Raw genomic sequence first — 6,030 nt, forward strand, 5'->3', positions numbered from 1 at the left:
AACACCTCTGAACTCTCCAGAGTACCTGAACCGTTTATCTCTCATAATCTGCTCTCGGCTCCGCTAACGTACACCCTCAATCCTCCGGGCTATCTTCACAACTCGCTCATAAGAAGTACCCATCTCAACCTCTCGAGCCATAGTGGCCTGAATACCAGTATGTAAACCAGCTACAAACCTTCGCACTCTCTCTACCTCAGTAGGGAGTATCATTAGTGCATGGCGAGATAATTCAGAAAACCTCGCCTCATAATCAGTCACTGACATCTGACCCTACTGGAGGTGCTCAAACTGAAACCACAACTCTTCCCTCTGGGAGGGTGGAATATACCTGTCCAAGAAGATACGGGTGAACCTGTCCCAAGTCATAGGAGGAGAATCTGCTGGTCTGCCAATAGCATAAGACTGCCACCATCTACAGGCTCTACCCTCTAGCTGAAAAGTAGCGAAATCAACCCCATGGGATTCCAATATCCTCATGTTGTATAGTCTATCCTTGCAACGATCAATGAAATCTTGTGGATCCATATTTCGCTCACCCCCGAAGACAGGAGGATGTAGTCTAGTCCATCTGTCCAATAGTTTCTGAGGATCAGTGGCTAAAGCTGGCCTGGGCTCAGGTGTAGCTGCTGCCACTGGCTGGGCTCCACCCACGGGTAGTGCACCCTGGGTCTGATATACAGCAGCTGCATGTCCATAAGCTTGCGCGGTAGGGGTCTGTGCTCCCCCGCTCGCCTGAGATGTGGCTGGGTTTGCCAGAAATAAATCGGCCTGGATCATATTGTCCATGAATCGCAGCATACGACCCGTGACATCCTGAAATCCCGGTGCAGATGTGAAGTCCACCGGAGCTGGCTCTGCCACAGGCACCTCAACCTGCTCCTCAATAATGAGATTCTCTGCTGGATCCACTAGCGGCATAATTGGAATAGTCCTGGGACGTCCTCGCCCTCTACCACGGGCTTGAGCCCTCCCTCGGCCTCTAGGAACTGGGGGAGTAGCTCTTCCCTGGTCTGGAACTTCATTCGAGCGCGTTCTCACCATCTGTGAGAAAATAAGAGAAGGATATTTAGTGCTACATTAATTGCACGATGGAATGTGAAGACAGGTAATTTCCTAACACCCTATAGCCTCTTGAAGATAAGTACAGACTTCTCCGTACCGATCTGCAAGACTCTATTATGTCTGCTCATAACTTGTGAGACCTACGTGAACCTAGTGATCTGATACCATGTTGTCACGACCCAATTTTACCTGTAGGTCATAATGGTGCCCAACACTACAACTAGGTAAGCCAACTAATAAATTAAGCATACATTGATAAAATTTAAAACCAAGAAAATATAAACCCAAACTCTACCAATGTGTGTGCCAAGACCTGGTGTCACAAGTGAATGAGCATCTAGTAGATTATACAAAACTCTAAATACTGTCTGAAATGAAATAGACAGAATGTAAATATAAGAAGAGACACTGGTAGCTACAGAACGGCTCAGAAAGGCAGGTCACCACTCTGCCTCGGGATGACATGGGTATGTGATGATAGGTCCTCCACTAGTACCTGTCTCAGATCCTGCACAAAGAGTGCATCAAGTGTAGTATGAGTACGTAAACAACGTGTACCCAGTAAGTATCAAGCCTAATCTCGAAGTGGTAGAGACGAGATGGCCGACTTTGACACTCACTATGGGTCAATAATAATAACTGAAATAAAACTAGGATATTCAAATTAGCATGATTTACAGAATTTACAATAATTTATTTAATCAGCGAAAATAATCAAATTCCTTCAAATGTAACAATTCTCAATATATTAATTAAATTCCTTAATTCAAATAATTTCTAATTTATCAATTAAATCTCATTTACAGGAGTAACAATTAATTCATTAACAAGCAAGAATAATAATTCATTAAATTTCAAGGATTTTCCAATTTATTAATTAGCTTCACAAACTGAAATAAATTATTAAAGTATCGTGTAATTATTATTATTAAGCACGATTTCTACCGAGGATGTACGACCCAATCCATAGTGTCGTGTACACTGCCGAGGGACGTGCGGCGCGATCTATAGATGCATCTATCCCGCCGAGGCGTTCGTCCCGCTCCACAAGAAAGGAGGACATTTTCTTATGCGCCTCCGGAAGGAGAGTATATTTATTATAAGATAAATTCGGGAGGAGAACAATTTCTTTTAACAATTAATTGATTTAAACAGAAAATCAAGCCTATGAGATTTTCATCCTTTAATATCTTTATCTAACAATTCACAATATATTCATATATATCAATTAATATTAATTAATCAAAGAATACAATTTACACAAGTAATGCATGCTTTGAGTCCTAAACTACCCGGACTTTAGCATTAATAGTAGCTATGCTTAGACTATCGTGACCTCGTGCGTACGTAGCCCCCACAACTAGCAATAATTATATAATTTTAATCACCTATGAGGTAATTTCCCCCTCACAAGATTAGATAAGAGACTTACCTCGTCTTGCTCCAATTTAATCCACTATAAGGCCTTTTCCACGATTATCCAACTCTGTCTGGCTTGAATCTAGCAAAAATAATTCAATACAATCACTAAAAATATATAGGAATCAATTCTATAAGAAAATACTATATTTTTAATAAAAATCCCGAAATTAATTAAAAAACTTCATCCGCGGCCCACGTCTCGGAATCCGGCGAAAGTTATGAAGTCCAACCATACCAGTTTCACTCAAATCTGACTCTGAATCGATACCAAAATCTCAAAAATTTATTTCTATAAGATTTCTAAAATTTTCAAAATTTCAATCTCAAAACACTAATTAAATGATGAGAACAATGATATATTTATGTTTATAGACCAAATCCAAGTTAGAATCACTTACCCCAATGTCTTTTCCTTGAAAATCTATCAAAAATAGCCTCTGCTCAAGCTCCAATTTGTTAAAAATGGAGAATGGGACGAATGCCCTCTGTTTTTATAACTTACAGCTCTGTCTAATTCGATCAAGGAGCTCGATCAGGAGAGCTCGATCTCAGGGAGCTCGATCTTGGGAGCTCGATCTTGGGAGCTCGATTTTGGGAGTTCGATCATGGGAGCTCGATCTTGGGAGCTCGATCTCAGGAGCTCGATCATGGGAGCTCGATTTTGGGCTCGATCGCAGCCCAGAATTTCCAGCAGAAGAGAAAAATTGCAGCAACTGTTTAAGTCCAATTGTTGATCCGTTAACCATCCGAAACTCACCCGAGGCCCTCGGGACCTCAATCAAATATACCAACAAGTCCTAAAACATCATACGAACTTAGTCAAATCTCTAAATCACATCAAACAATGCTAAAACCATGAATCATACCCCAATTCAAGCTTAATGAAACTAAGAGTTTTTAACTTCTACATTCGATGTCGGAACCTATCAAATCAACTCCGATTGACCTCAAAGTTTACACACAAGTCATAAATGACATAACGGAGCTATGAAAATTTTTGAAACTGGATTCCGACTCTGGTATCAAAAAGTCAACTCATCGGTCAAACTTCCAAACTTAAATTCTTGTTTTTACCCATTTCAAGCCTAATTTAACTACGGACTTCCAAATAAAATTCCGAACACGCTCCTAAGTCCAAAATCACCATACAGAGCTGTTGGAATCATCAAAATTCTATTCCGGGGTCGTTTTCTCAAAATGTTGACCGAAGTCAAACTTAAGGAACCAAGTGTTCCGGTTTCACCCCAAACACTTCCAAATCCTGAACCAACCATCCCCGCAAGTCATAAATTATTACAAGCACATACAGAAAGTTTTATTTTAGGGAACGGGGTTCTAAAAGTTAAAATGACCGGTTGGGTCATTACAGTCGTGGTTAACCTTGACTTGAGGGAATATAACCCTTAAATTATTATTATGTGAAAGGCATGTGAATGACGTATAGGCGAGGTGATGAGTGTCTATACGTCGTCAAATTAATGGTTTGCATAATTACTTGAAAAATTGTAAATCATTTTAAATCATGAATTAATAATTATATTAATTGTTTCTCTCGTGTTCTTTGCTCAATATCATGCCTTGAATCCATGATATAATTGCTACATGCTTATTTGATTTATGTGACTTAATTTCCACTTGACGTTTAGCATACTAATTATTAAAATGTCTATTACATCCTTAATTTCCACAATTAATTGTTACTTGTCATCACTTATTTCTAATAAATCATCATTATTGTATGCTTGTTGTCTTATAATTTCATATTAATTGTTGCATTTATTGGAGTAATTTCTTTTATAAGAATTGGTAAATGAATATATTGGAGGAATGAGTTGCACGCCACAACAGACTTATTAAAAGTCGATATTGGGGGATCGGGTTGGATGCTGCAACAGACTTATTAAAAGTCCATATTGGGGGATCGAGTTGCACGCCGTAACAAACTTATTAAAAGTTCATATTGGGGGATCGGGTTGCATGCCGCAACAGACTTGTTTAAAAGTCCATATTGGGGGATCGGGTTGCTCGCCGCAACAGACTTATTTAAAAGTCTATATATACTTGATTAAAATAAATATATGGGAGGATTGAGATTGAATATGTTGTTGGAGCGGGTTGCACGCTGCAACTTAAATTGATTGAAATAATAATTTGTTATGACTGCTGAGTTGGCTTCAACTATTAGAAATGAGTTACCTTATTTAATTCTATTATTGTGGTTATTACTATTATTGCGTACAGGTTAATGTAAGTGACATGCCTTAGCCTCATCTCTACTTCGTCGAGGTTAGGCTCGGCACTTACCAGAACATGGGGTCGGTTGTACTGATACTACACTCTGCACTTCTTGTGCAGATTTCGGAGTTGGTCCCAGCGGCGTACCATAGACTTGCTCGGATTTCAGCTACCAGAGGAGACTTGAGGTATAACTGTACGGCGTCCGCAGTTCTGAAGTCCCCGTCTACTTTACTTTAGTTGTGTGTTTGTTTTTAGACAACTTTATATTATGCAGACCTTTATTTTTATTATTCTAGAAGCTCGTGCACTTGTGATACCAATTCTGGGATGGTATTTAGACACCGTTATTTTTATGGATTATTCACTACATTTTAGACTTTACTTCCGTATTTGTTTCTTTGTTATTAATAAATTTAAAAATTGTTTTAAAATGGATAATATTATTCTAACGTTGGCTTGCATAGCAAGTGAAATGTTAGGCGCCATCACGATCCGAAGGTGGGAATTTCGGGTCGTGACAATTGGTATCAGAATGCTAGGTTACATAGGTCACATGAGTCACGAGAAAGCTTAGTAGAGTCTGAAGGATTGGTACGGAGACGTCTGTACTTATCTCTCACAGGCTAAGAAGTTTAGCAACAATATCACTTCTTTCTTATTCTATCGTGTGATTTTATTCTATCATCGATGATTGAAGCATTCTACTCTTATTCTCTCGCAGATGGTGAGAACACGCAATACATCTAACAGGGACCAGAGCCCCCTGTGGAAACTATGGCCAGGGGTAGAGTCGAGGTCGTGCTAGAGGCCGAGGCCGAGGCAGAGGCAGAGGTAGAGCTTAGTTTAGAGCTCGAGTAGCTGCACCTGTTGTAGAACCTCAGGTGGATCTTCAGGATGAGGTTCGAGTTCAGAATGTACTAGTCAGACCAGTTCAGGTTCCGGAAGGATTCATAGCTACTCCAGTACTTCAGGATACTCTAGTCTATTTGGTGAGTCTTATGGAGGGCGTGGATCATAATTGTACATTTCCAGTGAAACCAGTCATCTCACAGGCTAGGGGGAGCACAAACTCCCACTACTCCCGCTCCGGAGCAGATGGCTCCCTAGAATCAGCCTCCAGCAGCCCCGCCAGTTGGGGTAGTTCAGCCAGTTGTTACGGCAAAAACCGGTGATAGGCCCGCTATGTCTTTTGAGGCCTTATTGAGACTGGATAAGTTCACTAAGCTCTTTCCAGTTCACTTCAGTGGTACACCTTTTGAGGACCCACAAGATTATCTTGACCGCTACCATGAGGTGCCACAGAAC

This window comes from Nicotiana tabacum, chromosome 14 (genome assembly GCF_000715075.1).
Source record: "Nicotiana tabacum cultivar K326 chromosome 14, ASM71507v2, whole genome shotgun sequence".
In the NCBI taxonomy this organism is placed as follows: domain Eukaryota; kingdom Viridiplantae; phylum Streptophyta; class Magnoliopsida; order Solanales; family Solanaceae; genus Nicotiana; species Nicotiana tabacum.